This window comes from Callorhinus ursinus, unplaced genomic scaffold (genome assembly GCF_003265705.2).
Source record: "Callorhinus ursinus isolate GAN/ISIS: 27379988/994484 unplaced genomic scaffold, GSC_fseal_2.0 scaffold59, whole genome shotgun sequence".
NCBI lineage: Eukaryota > Metazoa > Chordata > Mammalia > Carnivora > Otariidae > Callorhinus > Callorhinus ursinus.
The window spans coordinates 3,862,183-3,876,970 of record NW_027397121.1 but is presented as its reverse complement, the minus strand read 5'-3'; the positions used below and the strand labels follow the sequence as shown (position 1 = coordinate 3,876,970).

General features: G+C 47.4%; 1 long non-coding RNA gene across 1 annotated transcript; it reads right to left on the bottom strand.

The window, feature by feature from the left end:
- Positions 1–3,966: 3,966 nt before the first annotated feature.
- On the bottom strand, positions 3,967–14,375 carry LOC141371179 (uncharacterized). The gene is made up of 3 exons (XR_012375929.1): positions 14,003–14,375; positions 12,584–13,910; positions 3,967–8,672 (listed from the first exon to the last, which is right to left on the bottom strand). It is a non-coding gene; the product is annotated as an uncharacterized lncRNA (long non-coding RNA).
- Between the last annotated feature and the right edge of the window lie 413 nt (positions 14,376–14,788).

The following is a 14,788-nucleotide window of genomic DNA, read 5'->3' as shown; positions in this document are numbered from 1 at the left end:
TAAGCTCTTTGCTCAACGTGGAGCTTGAACTCACGACCCCGAGATCAAGAGTCACATGCTCCACCAACTGAGCCAGCCAGGCGCCCCATGTTATACACCTTTCATCTATATAATTTTTATTTGTCAATTATACCTCAATAAAGCCGGGGGTGAGTTTATGAATGTAAAAAAAATAATAATAAGAGCCATTAATAGTAAACGTTTTGCAAACTCATAATCATTTAAGCACCTACTACGTGCCAGGTAGGATCCTAATCCTTCCAAAGTCCCAGGAGCAGCTGGTATGATGGGAAGGGTACCCATGAGGGTCTGAAAGGCTCAAATGCCAGCTCTGTTGTGGGCTTGCTGTGGGACCTCGGGCACATCACTCAACCTCTCTGAGCTTCTATTTGTTTATGGTAACTAGACTGAGCAATGCCCTCTTGCAGATTTGGTGTGAAAACCAAAGGAGAGAAAGCAGGGACACTCCTGGCTCACAGGAGGAGCTCAATAGCTGGGAGTTGTTACAAGCCTTGTTCTTTTTTTTTTTTTTTTAAAGGTTTTATTTAGTTATTTGACAGAGAGAGACACAGCGAGAGAGGGAACACAAGCAGGGGGAGTGGGAGAGGGAGAAGCAGGCTTCCCGTGGAGCAGGGAGCCCGATGCGGGGCTCGATCCCAGGACCGTGGGACCATGACCTGAGCCGAAGGCAGACGCTTAACGACTGAGCCACCCAGGCGCCCCACAAGCCTTGTTCTTTATGTAGCTAAGTACCTGCAAAGTTTTGTTACAGCAAGTCTGGTTGCTTCTACCTTCATATTCTAAACGGAGCCCCTCCTCACACGTCACACCACCACTCTGGTCGGAGCCACCACCTTCTCTCTGGAGGGGGGGTGGGGTGGGGGGTTCCTGTACTTGTCCCTGGTTGTCCTACTCCAAACAGAAGAGTCCTTCTCAATTTGATCCCCCACCTCCACCACCCCCCTGTCCAGGGTCCCGGTCCCAGCCCTCCAGAGGCATCACGATTTGAAGTCCATCTGATGTCTCCCTCCCACCACCCACCAGGAAACTCTTCCCCCCGATATCTGCATGCCACACCCCCCAACTTCACTCAGGTGCCTGCCTCACAGGACGGCTCCCTGTCCACCTGCCTTACCTAGAGCACCTTGCCACTTTGTCTCTTGCCACTGCTCCACTCCCTTAATCACAGCGCCATTATACGGCTTGATCTGGTTTGCAGTAAGACTAGTATCTATCTCCACCACTAAAAATGTAAGTTCCTGGGGGCCCCTGGGTGGCTCATTTGGTTAAGTGACTGCCTTCGGCTCAGGTCATGATCCCAGGGTCCTGGGATCGAGCCCCACGTCAGGCTCCCTGCTCAGCGGGGAGCCTGGTGCTCCCCCTGCTTGTGCTCTCTCTCTGTCAAATAAATAAATAAAATCTTTTAGAAAAATAAATAAAAATAAAAATAAAAATGGAAGTTCCTGGAGGGCAGGGATTTTGCTTCTCGTTCACACCATGTTTCCCAGCCTCTGGCCCATACGGAGTCCGTCCTCAGTCAAGTTCTGGGGACTGTTAGATGAATGGTGTGGCCCAGATGCAGCAAGGCAGTCACTGTCCTTATGAATCATTGCCATGGCCACACAGATTTGGTCCTGGAACCTTCACGCCTGCCCTTCCCTACCACTGACCCTCTTTTATTCGTCTCTGTATCCCAGAACTCGGCACATGGCGAGTGCTCAAAAAATACCCTCTGGCCTGGATTCACACTAGCTCCGTCAGGCCACCAACATGGCAGGTGCTGTTTTTCTTCCGTTGAGGTGACTGGAGGTCAAAGAGGTGAAATGGCGTGTGCGGGGTCATGTGGCACTTCTATGGACTTTCTCAGGGACCAGAACGAGGGGCCCCTAACTCTGCGTGTGGCCTCACGCCTTGGCCTTTTCCTTACTGCTGCCTGCCTCTCCCCCATGGCTGGACCCCTGGACCCTGCTTCTTTTTGAAACTGGTCATGGTGAGTGCATTCACACCATGGAAATCAGCAAATTAGCCCCTCTTAAAAATGAACAACTCGGGGGCGCCTGGGTGGCTCAGTCGGTGAAGCGTCTGCCTTCGGCTCAGGTCATGATCCCAGGGGCCTGGGATGGAGCCTCGCGTCGGGCTCCCTGCTCCGCGGGGGCCTGCTTCTCCTTCTCCCTCTGCTGCTCCCCCTGCATGTGCTCTCTCTCCGTCAAATAAATAAATAAAATCTTAAAAAACGAATGGACAACTCGTTTTTACCGCTGGACACCCAGGCTGGCGTCCAGAGAAGACCGAGTGAAGCCACTTGTCCATGCCTTGAGCTTACAACCCTCAGGGTGGCCCAGATGCTCGGTCGTCTGTTTTCTCCCCGGCCTGGCCTTGTGCTCTGTCCTGGGCCGCCTGCCAGCTGGCCTTGGGCCTATGCAAACAGCGAGCCTCTGCAGGTTGAAGGCCAAGGTGGGGGTGAAGACGCCTTCCTCCTGGTGCTCCTGGCCTGACCCTGGCCTCTGCCTGGCCGCCAGCTTCCCGCTCTCACTGCCTGAGCCGAGCACGGACATGCTGCTGCCTCTGAGTTTTCTCCTCACACTCTTCTCACCACATTTCTCTTATTTCTCATCTTTGCCATTCTCCTCATGCCCCTCTTTATCTTTGGTAGTAAAAATGAGAGCTGACTTTTAAAAGATTTTTATTTATTTATTTATTTATTTGAGAGAGAGAGAGAGAGAGAGAGCAGAGGGGAGAGGGAGAAGCAGACCCCTCACTGAGCGCAGAGCCTGATGCGGGGCTCGATCCCACAACCCTGAGATCATGACCTGAGCCCAAACCAAGAGTCAGAAGCTTAACGGACTGAGCCACCGAGGCATCCCAAGAGCTAAATTTTAAAGAGCACTTACTGTGTGCTTTCCACGTATCAGCTCGTGTAATCCTCACACCAGCTCCAGGGTACCGATGAGAGTAAGGAGGCCCAGAGAGATTCAGCCACCTTGCCCCACGTCACACAGTAGGGAAGCAGAGCTGCCCCTAGATGCTCTGTGACCTCTCTGGGAAGCAGCAATAAGCACATCAGACTTAGAATTTTAAAACACGGTGTTGAGGGGCGCCTGGGTGGCTCAGTCAGTGAAGCATCTGCCTTCGGCTCAGGTCATGATCCCAGGGTCGTGGGATCAAGCCCTGCGTCAGGCTCCCTGTTCTGCACAGAGTCTGCTTGTCCCTCTGCCCCTCTCCGTGCTCATGTTCTCTCTGCCTCTCTCAGTTGAATAAATAAATCTTTAAAAAAAGGGGCACCTGGGTGGCTCAGTTGGTTAAGCATCTGCCTTTGGCTCAGGTTTTCATCCCAGGGTCGTGGAATCAAGCCTCACATCGGGCTCCCTGTTGAGCAGGGAGCCTGCTTCTCCCTCTCCCTCTGCCCCTCCCCCTGTTCATGCTCTCTCTCTCTCAAATAAATAAATAAAATCTTTAAAATAAAAAAAAACAGGGGTGCCTGGGTGGCTCAGTCGTTAAGCGGCTGCCTTCGGCTCAGGTCATGATCCCAGGGTCCTGGGATCGAACCCTGCCTCAGGCTCCCTGCTCCAGCGGAAGCCTGCTTCTCCCTCTCTTACTCCCCCTGCTTGTGTTCCCTCTCTCGCTGTGTCTCTTTCTGTCAAATAAATAAATAAAATTTTTAAACATAAATAAATAAAATAAAATAAAAACAAAAAAAAAACATGGTGTTAGCCTGGTTCTGTCACATCCTTGTGACTTCAGTCTAGAGGCCCCAGCTTCCTTCCTCATTCATAAAATGGGATGACCAACACGTGCCCCAACCATTCATAGGCTTGTTTCGGGGTCAAAGTATATAGTGGGCATAAAAGGGCTTCAAAATGCTGTAAAGGGCAGTAAAATGCTGAATACATGAGTGGATGATTAGCATATAGTTCTGTTTTCCAATTTTCATTTTCTCTTGCCTCTCAGAAGACTTCTCTGCCTCAGTTGTGCCAGTGTGTGTGGCACCCAGTTAGGCTCCTTCCCAGATATGGAGGCGCTCGGGAAGTGTGACTTCTCTTCCTCTCTTCTCCGCTGGGCTCCTATTTCCAAAGCTTTTCAGGAAGACTCACCACCTGTCCCCTTCTCCCACTACTGAGCACAGACTCAGAGGGTGGGGGGTTCGCCCTAGCAGCCTTCTTTTTTTTAAAGACTTTATTTATTTATTTATTTATTTATTTGAGAGAGAGAGCATGAGCAGGGGGAGGTGTAGAGGGAGAAGCAGGGAGCTGAGCAGGGAGCCCAAACAGGGCTCGTTCCCAGGACTCCAAGATCATGAATTGAGCCGAAGACAGATGCTTAACCAACTGAGCCACCCAGGCGCCCCACCCTAGCAGGCTTCTAATGCTTGGATCCAGACCAGCACTGGAATTAAATCCATGAATACATCTTAGACATTATAGTAGGAACCAATCAGAAATTATGCTTCATTTTCTAGAAAACTGGAATAAGGAAACTTTTCAGAAATACATCTACTTTTATGGAACAAGGCAATAAATCCTGGTCTGACTTGATTTGTCTTTTTAAAATTTATTTAAAAAATATATTTAATATTTTTTCATGAAAAGTTATCACTCTATTGGAAATATAACTTAAAGGAAAGTGCACAGATCTTAAGTGTACAGATGGATGACTTTCCACGTTTGCTCACCCACATCACCACCACTCAGACCAAGACCCAGGACATTTCCAGCACCCCGGATATCTGCCTCATGCCCCCCCACCTCAGGCAATACATGCTCCCACAGAATTAAGTTATTTTTGGTACAAAATTCAAAAGGGACAAAGGATAAGCTGAAAAACCTCCCTCCCATTCTGCTGTCAGACACGAGTTTTTTTCTCCAAAGAGTCAATATTACTGGTTTCTTACAGATACTTCCAAAGAAAAGAGGTGCACCCACACACAAACGCACAAAGTTATGTTGTTATATTATGTTGTCTTGTACGTGTATTCTCTCCTTTTTATATAAAAATAACTATGCAATTGTTGTGCACCTTGTGTTTTGTTTTGTTTTGTTTTTTTACTTAACAATACATCTTAAGACACTAGAATCATTTTAGAGACTCCGGGGTGGCTCAGTGAGAGACCAAAAAAAAATAAAAAGTGACTAAAATTTGGAAGGTAAACTGGAATATCTCAAAGGCCTAAATTGCTGCAGCTTATTAGTTTGGGGTGAATAAAAGGGAAAAGAAATATTTTGTACTTTCAGATGCATCAAGCAGTTTTCCTGTGAAATTGGTCAAGAGAATCCACTGGTGGTGTATGAACTTCCCCAGGGGAGGGCAAGTCGGCCGTGCCAGAGGGCAAATGAGGGGACTGGGCTGGGCTGGGCTGGGCTGAGAGTTCCAGGAAGCAAAGTAGGGCGCAGTCAGGAGCGGGAAGTCTAAAAGATAATCCAAATCAAAGTCTTCAGATGCATCAGCAAGGCCAAAGAGCATGAACAGGGCCCCAAACCAAGACACAGCCAACGGGCAGAGCTTCAGAGCTGGACTGGCTGAGAATGGAGTTAGGAACGAGCTGGCAGTCACCTGGTAGTTGTCAAGAGCCAGGTCAAAGTTCACTGGTGTCTGGATGCACGTGTGCAGCATATCGACCCCCGCGGATGGACTTAGTGAAGCATCGTTACAATAATGGCCCCCAACAGAAATTAGCCCCACCCCTGTGCGCATGCCCCTTTGCAATGTGACTATGCCGCTTCCGCTGTCACAGGTGGAATCCACTTCACCTCCCCTTGAGTCAGGGTTGGCCTTGCGACTTTGCTTTGACCAATAGGATGTGGTAGCGCTGACGTTGTACAACCTCTGAGGCAGGGGTTCTGCTTTCTCTCTTTTGGAATGTTTCTTTCTTTCCTTTTTCCTTTCCTTTCCTTTCCCTTCCCTTCCCTTCCCTTCCCTTCCCTTCCCTTCCCTTCCCTTCCCTTCTTTCTTTCTTTTTCTGTCTCTTTCTTTCTTTCTTTCTTTCTTTCTTTCTTTCTTTCTTTCTTTCTTTCCTTTCTCTCTTTCTTTCTTTTTCTTTTTTAAGATTTATTTATTTAAGAGGGAGAGTGTGCAAGCTCACACACAGAGGGAGAGGGAGAAGCAGGCTCCCCACTGAGCAGGAAGCCCATCACCTAGCTCGATCCCAGGACCCTGAGATCATGATCTGAGCCAAAGGCAGACGCTTAACCAGCTGAGCCACTCTGGTGCCCCTTTCTTTCACAGTGTTTCTATCACCACGTGAAACCCATCATGAAAGACCCGACAGAGAGAAAGGCTAGACATCCCGGCTGTTCTCCACTGCCCAAGCGAGCAGAGCCGTCAGCAGACTGCAGCTACATGAATAAGACCAGCAGAGGAATCACTCAGCCAACTCACAGACCCGCAAGAAATAACAGATCATTGTTTTAAGTCATTACATTTGGGGATGGTGTGTTACACAGCAACAGATAACTTATATATCCTTTTACCCTGATACGGTTACTACATGAGTCTGCAAAGGGTCTCTCGTGTTAGGCAAGCTCAGAATGATGAGACCCAGAATTATAAATATCTTACATGTTAATAACTATATTCTCTGAATCCCTTCACATGTAATTTAATGTCATGACAATCCAGTGAGGAAGAGGAATGTGGCCTGTCTCTGTTAAACACACGAGGAAACAGTGGCACAGAAAGAATATATGACAGTCCCAGGATCACTCAGCAAGTTAGTAGGAATACTATTATGGACTGAATTGTGTCCCTCCCCACCTCTAATTCATATGTTGAAACCCTAACCCCCCCCATGTGACTATATTTGGAGGCAGGGCCTCTAAAAGAGGTAATTAAAGTTAAATGAGGTCATAAGAGGGAGTCCCAATCCAATAGAACTTACAAAAAGAGGAAGGGACACCAGGGATGCATACTCACAGAGAATAGGCCATGGAGGACATAGCAAGAAGGTGACTGCAAGTCAAGGAGGGAGGCCTCAAGAGAAACCAAGCCCTACTGACACCTTGATCTTGGGTTCCCAGGCTCCAGAACTAGGAGAAAATAAGTTTTTAAAAAATATTTTATTTACTGGGACGCCTGGGTGGCTCAGTCGGTTGAGTGTCTGCCTTCTGTTTGGGTCGTGACCCCAGGGTCCTGGGATGGAGTCCTGCATCAGGCTCCCTGCTCAGTGGGGAGCCTGCTTCTCCCTCTGCCTCTGCCTGCCACTCCGCATGCTTGTGCACGCGCACTCTCTCTCTCTGGCATATAAATAAATAAAATCTTTAAAAAAGTATATTTTGGGGGCTAGGGGGATGGGTTAGCCCGGTGATGGGTATTAAGGAGGGCACATACTGCATGGAGCACTGGGTGTTATATATGAAAACAATGAATCGTGAATCACCACATCAAGAACTAATGATGTATTGTATGGTGACTAACATAATAAAATTAAAAAAAGAAAAAATATATATTTTATTTATTTGAGAGAGACAGAGATAGTGAGAGAGAGCAAAAGCGGGAAGGAGGGGGAGAAGCAGGCTTCCCACCAAGCAGGGAGCCCGATGCGGGGCTCAATCCCAGCACCCTGGGATCATGACCTGAGCTGAAGGCAGACATCCAACTGACTGAGCCACCCAGGCACCCCAAGAAAATAAATTTATGTGGTTTAAATAACTCAGTTTGTGGTATTTTGTTATGGCAGCCCCAACAAATAGTGATACTTAAATTTAGGTCTTCCACTTTCCTAGTAGGAATTTTTTTACAGCAATGAGATACCATTTCTTGCGTATCAAACTGGCAAAGATTTTTAAAAGATAAGCTTAGTTGTAATAAGGATGTAGAGAAATGGACTTTCTCAAACACTGGTGGGAGTCTAAATTGGTACAACTTTCTAGAGGGAATCTGGTAATACATATCAGAGGTCTTTAAGATGTAGTTACCAACATGTTTTCATAATAGCAAAATATTGGAAATGGCATATGGCAGATTAAATTTTCTAAAGAAGCACTGGGGCATCTGGGTGGTTCAGATGGGTAAGCATCTGCCTTCGGCTCAGGTCATGATCTCGGGGTTCTGGGGTTGAGCCCTGGGTCGGGGGGGGGTCCCTGCTCAGCGGGGAGCCTGCTTCTCCCTCTCCCTCTGCCTCTCCCCCACCCCGCTCATGCTCATTCTCTCTCTCTCTCTAATGAATAAATAAATCTTCTAAAAACTAATATATAAAGATGGAAACACTGATATAACTCATTTCCCATGCTCTTCCTACAATGTGATGTTAGCACTCCTGCATTGAAGGGCAGGGTCTATTCCCTCCCCTTGAACCTGACAAACCTATGAACCTGACAAACTTTTGTAGTTGCCACAACCAATAGAATACAGTGGAAATGAAGATATGTGACTTTCAAGGGACTGTAGCTTCTACCTTGGCCTCTTGGATAAACACACTGTGAAAATCAGCCACCTTATCAGGAGGACACTCATGCAGCTCCTTAGGAAGGTCCATGCAGAGAAGAACTGAGGCTTCGAGCCTTCAGCCAGCACCACCTTGCCAGTTACATGGGTGAGTAACCTTAGAAGTGGATCCTCTGATCCCAGTTGAGTCTTCAGATGACAGCAGCCCCAGCCAACATCTGACTGTGGCCTCGTGTGAGACCTCAAGTGAGAACCGTCCAGCTCAGTCCTTCTGAAATTTCTGATCAACAGAAAACCTAAGAGAAGATACATTTTCATTGTTGTTTTTTTTTTTGTCACTGTGTTTTGGAGTAATTTGTTATAAGCCATATAAAATTAACACACAACCTATATGTCCATCGATAAGGAATTATTTAAATATATTACAGTACATGCCTATCATGAAACACTGTTCAGCTGTTAAAAAAATGAAGAAACTCTTTAAGTACTGACATGGAAAGTTCTCCAAGGTAATTCATTAGGTGAAAAATGCAAAGTGCAAAATAATATATAGAAGATGCTACCATTTGTGAAAAACTTTATGTATATAGATATACGTATATAGAGAAATGCATATATATGTACATATGCATATTTATAGAGAATACACCTGTATTTTTTTAAAGATTTTAATTAATTATTTGAGAGAGAGAGAACGAACGAGAGAGCACAAGTGGGAGCTGAGAGGCAGAGGGAGAGGGAGAAGCAGGCTCCCCACTGAGCAGGGAGCCCATCTTAGGGTTTGACCCCAGGACCCTGGGATCATGAACCGAGCCAAAGGCAGATGCTTAAATGACTGAGCCCCCCAGGCCCCCCGAGAATACACCTGTATTTTATACTTGTGTGTGTGTAGATACACACATACTATATATATGTATGTATAATTTATATACATGCAAAATATCTCTGGGAAGAACATAAGACCTTGATAATAGTGATTGTCTCTGGTTGGGGAGGAGTTGGGTGACTTGAGAACAGAAGTGGGGAGATGCCTTTGAAATTTTGAACCTCGTGAATATATTCAAAAATAAAGTGTAAAATTTTTAAATAGTGTTTTCTCTTCAACTCAGAAATTTCACTTCTAAGAATTTATACGTAGTAAATAATCATGGCAAAGATTTAGCTATATGAGGATGTTGTCACCGCTTCATTTAATATCATCAAAACGGTGGGGCGCCTGGCTGATTGAGCCGGAGGAGTGTGCAACTCTTGATCTTGAGGTCGTGAGTTTGAGCCCCACGTTAGGTATAGAGATTCCTTGACTAGATAAATAAATAAGCTTTAATATAGTGAAAATGGTAAACCACCCAAGTATTCAGCAATAGGTAGTTTGTGGAATGGCTCATGCCACTCTCATAATCTGCCACCATCAAAAATGGTGCCAGAGAGAACAATTCGGTGCCCGGTGAAGGGATCATGATAAAGTAATTGACAAGAAGTTATGAAATGGTACAGCTTAAACTTATCTTTAAAGTAAATTTAACTGTATAAACGTAGATGGAGATCAAGACACATGGATAGATACAGATAGAGAAACCAAAATGTTAACAGTGATTATCTCTGGGAGGTCTGATTCTCGTTAATTTTGTTTTCTCCTGTTTCATCTGTGTTTTCAAAAATAAAGGTGCCGTGCCACGTTTATAAAAACACAAAGGCTAAAAGTTTGTGTCTCTCTCTCTCTCTTTTTTTTAAGACTCGTGGATGATCCTATAAATAGCAGCTCTGGGTAGAGAATTTGAAACTTTGTATTTAAAGAGGACAGTTCTTCAAGAGCAAAGGTCACCAGACCTTCATCATTGAGTAGAGAAAGCGGCCCACCTTGCTAAGAGGTCCTAGCATTTTGGTTGCAACATTGACCGCCTCCCAGCCCTCTGGCCAGTGGGGGCCACGTTGCTATGTCCAGTTGCTATGTACCCCCAACTACCCCTGATCAAAACTGGTAGTCAGGGGAAGCTCCAGAATTTCTAGAGGAAGGTGGTCATCACTGAGGAGTGATCTTGGGACAAGTCTCCAACCTGCATTTCCAAAGTCAGTACGCTGTTTTCACTTCCATTTGTAGGTTAAAAATCACCGAGTGTTATGGGCTGAATGTTGTCCCCCGCAAATGTGCATGTTGAATTTCTAGCCCCCAGTACCTCGAAATATGACTATATTTGAAGAGAGATCTTTACAGAGGTAATTAAGGGGGGGGGTCTGGCTCTTGGTTTCAGCTCAGGTCCTGATCTCAGGATCATGAGATCAAGCCCCACATCAGGCTCTGAGCTCAGTGCGGAGTCTGCTAGAGATTCTCTCCCTCTCCCTCTGCCCCTCCCTTGCTTGCATGCATGCTCTAAATAAATAAATAATCTTTAAAATTTTAAAATAAATATATTCTTTTAAAAAATGAATAGATAAATAAAGAGGTAATTAAGGTAAAATGAGGTCATATGGGTGGGCCCCAATCCAATATGACTGGTATCTGTAGAAGAAGAGGGGGGAGGCCTGGGTGGCTCCATTGATTAAGCGTCCGCCTTCAGCTCGGGTCATGATCCCAAGGTCCTGGGATCGAGTCCCACATCGGGCTCCCTGCTCAGCGGGGAGTCTGCTTCTCCCTCTGCCTGCCGCTCCCCCTGCGTGTGCTCTCCCTCTCTCTCTCTGACAAATAAATAAAATCTTTAAAAAAAAGAAAAGAATAGAGGAAGAGGAGGTGAGGACACAGACGGCACGGAGGGAGGACTGTATGAAGACCCAGTGAGGAAAGGAGAGGTCTCAGTAGAAACCAGCTTTGCTATCACCTTGATCTAAGACTTCTAGCCTCCAGGATGGTAAGAAAATTCATGTCTGTTGTTTAAACGGCCCTCTGGTGGTACTTTGTTACAGCAGACCTAGCAAATGAATACACCAAGTTTCCCAGAGATACACTTTCATGTAAGATTGAGAAAATGCCCATTGTCCAGAGGCGCCTGGGTGGCTCAGTTGGTTAAGCGTCTGCCTTTGGCTCGGGTCATGATTCCAGGGTCCTGGGGTCGAGCCCCGCATTGGGCTCCCTGCTCAGTGGGGAGCCTGCTTCTCTCTCTCCCTCTGTTCCTCCACTCATACTCTCACTTTTTCAAATAAATAAATAAAATCTTTAAAAAAAAGAAAGAAGAAAGAAAGAAAAAAGAAAGAGAAAGAAAAGAAAGAAAGAAAGAAAGAAAGAAAGAAAGAAAGAAAGAAAGAAAAAGAAAGAAAGAAAGAAAGAAAGAAAGAAAGAAAGAAAGAAAGAAAGAAAGAAAGAAAGAAAGAAAAAAGAAAGAAAGAAAAAGAAAAAGAAAGAAAGAATATGCCCATTGTCCACAGCGTAGGGTATTATCTTCTGCTAGTAGCTCTGAGGTATGGAGCTGATGGTGATTACTGGGGCCTCCCTTGCCCCTTAGTGCCACCACCGCTGGGGTACATTAGCATCGCTGGCCTTCCCAGAAGTAATCCCAGCACCCATCCAGCCTGAGGGTTTGAGATGTGGCCTCCAGTTCCCTGCCAAGGCTGCAGCCCTCCATGGAGGGGCAGCCTGGCCCTGAGGTCCCTGCGCGATCTTGCCAGTCCCCTCTCCAGGGACCATGTAGGACCCTGACCCTCCTCCCAGAGGGAGCCTTCCTGGACCTGCCCACCGCCTCTATCTCCAGAGAGGCTGGCTGCTAAAGTTCACCCCACACAGCCATCAGATCTTGGAATACAGTGGCTGGTCTGGAGGGAACTCGCTGTCACCACATCCCAGTGACTGCCCTTTGTGGGGCTTTAAAGGCCCTGGACATTCTTGGGGCACCTGCGTGGCTCAGTAAGTGAAGCATCCGACTCTTGATTTCGGCTCAGGTCATGATCTCAGGATGGTGAGATCGAGCCCCAAGTTGGACTCTGCACTCAGCACAGTCTGCTTCCCTCCCTCTCTCTCTGCCCCTCCCCCTGCTCTCTCGCTCTCTCTCAAATAGATAAATAAATCTTTAAAAAAGGAAATAGTAAAGGCCGTGGGCATTCTCACTCTCAAGGCCACATCCCTCAAGTGTATCCAAATGCACCCACGTGCCACATCACATATAATTTGCATAAACTATAGAAGCCGAGTTGCAATTGTCTAGTTAACATTTTGTAGACATTTAATTATTTCATCTTTATAATATGCTTTTCTAATTTTGGAGCTAGTAACAATCCTCACTGTGGCTCAAGTGTTTCCATGGATGTTTGAAAATCTGGCTGGTCCTGGGCGCCGCAGCGATGGACACAGCTGTGGGTGGTACCTGGGGCCTTTTCCAAGGAGGTCCGGCGTGCACGGGCTGTGCCTGACCCAAGAGGAGCCCCCCAAGCACCCAATGTCCGTTTGCAAAGCCCCAACCCCCTTTCAGAGCTGTAAGGTAAGAGGACCACTCTGTTCCCGGCAGAGCTGGCCTCTTCCTCCTTCTTAAACTTGCTCCTTGGCGAGCTTGCCCCTTCTCTTGCTTCCAGCAGATTTCCCCTGGGTTGGAAAAGCCAAGGGCTAGGAAGTCCGCAGCCATCATAGAATCCAAACCTCCCCCTACTACAGAGACGAGAAAACTGGAGTCCACAGAAAGGAGAGTCTCCTTCAGGAGCCCCCATGCCCTTTTGTGGAATTTGAACGCAGAACTCCGCCCTAGGTTGAGATCAAGGGTTGGCGATTCCTCAGGAGGAACCCTTGAAGCAGAGTGTTCCCACCCTTCTCTGACCATTGCAAGTCCCGGGTTTGCTTTCATCCCAGGCCAGTGGTCTTCTCGCAGCTGTGGTGTTGCTTACTCTCAACAGCACCCCGCTGGGACCTTGGGGAAGGTGCGGGGGTGGGGGGGGGAGGTTTGTCCCAGGTGCTTTGTGTCTAGTGTTGCCAGATACAAAACAGGATGCCCAGTTACATTTGAATTTCAGATCAACAACATGTTTTTTTTTTAGTATAAGGCTATCCCAAACGTTGTTGTTGATCTGAAAATCAAATGTAACTGGGCATCCTGTATTTTTATTTACTAAACCTGGCCACCCTCAGAGCATCCTCTTTTGTTTGGGTCAGGCACTTCCGACCAGCAGCTGTGAATTTTCCTGCCACCTCACCAGTGTGTGAGTCACCCAGCAGCGGACCTCCAGGCAAATGTTTTTGAACGGAACACCATCACGGTTTGGGGGAATCCCCCCACTGTCCCCATTACATATGTGGGGGCAGAGAACGATGCCCGTGAGAGGAAAATAAGAGGCCCACAGGAGTTCCCACCACCTTGGGGACAGCCCCAGCCGTGCTAGCTCTGGGAAGGCAGCTCGAGTTCAGCGGCTTGCTCTTTACTTCTCGGAGAGGCACATACTGCTGGGAGAATCTTCGGGATATCGGCAGTCGGACCTTTCCAGCCAACTCCCCTGAAGGTCTGATAAGTCTTCCTTCCCCGCCTTTCTGAGAAGAGTTCTACCGGGAAGAATGGGTGCGCGGGCTGTGAGCTGGAGAGGTGGCTTGACTTCAGGGATCACCACTGTATCTTCATCGGGGATCACTGTGGGTAATACAGGAGGAAATTAATGCAAAATGCTTGGCTTACCATCAATAGTGGCTATTGTTCGAATACTCTAAAGGCTTTTGCTTTACCCCCAAGCCAGTGGGTCTTCCTGAAAAGGCTGCTCTCAGTTCTCTGGGCTCCCACACTCTTTGTCCTCATGAAGCTTTGGGCCACCAAAATGGGCACGTCCTTTGGACCAGAATTGGCATTCAGCTGAAGTCGTCTGTCAGTTCTTCATGTGGGTTAGATTTTTCAGTTGCCCAGCAGAGCCCTGAGAAAGCAGGGCTCAGAATAGGTTGGCTTTAGGGGCGCCTGGGTGGCTCAGTCGTTAAGCATCTGCCTTCGGCTCAGGTCATGACCCCGGGGTCCTGGGATCGAGCCCCCGCATCGGGCTCCCTGCTCCGCGGGAAGCCTGCTTCTCCCTCTCCCACTCCCCCTGCTTGTGTTCCCTCTCTCGCTGTGTCTCTCTGTCAAATAAATAAATAAAATCTTTAAAAAAAAAAAAAGAATAGGTTGACTTTGAGGGTTCAGGAAATACGTTTCCTACCCTGGCGTCCCTGAGGGAAGGCAGACCACATTTGTGCCTGTCAGAGGGAGCCGGGAGGGGGCTTGGGGTTGTGTCCCTGGAGAGGAAAAAAGGAGGGGCCGTGGGAAAGGGCCTGCAAAACACACGTCCTCGCTTTTCTCTTCTGGAACTTCCGATACCAGGCCCCAACAAACGCGCTTTGGTTGGAACTGAGGTGGGAAAGCCCCTAAAGTCAAAAGGTCTCTCCCTTTAACATGAGGCTCGGCCAAGGGCCTTTGGGTTGGGACACTCCGGCTTCTTAGAAAGAAACTGAAAGCCCTTAGGAGAAACTCCACCACTTCCCCTTCCT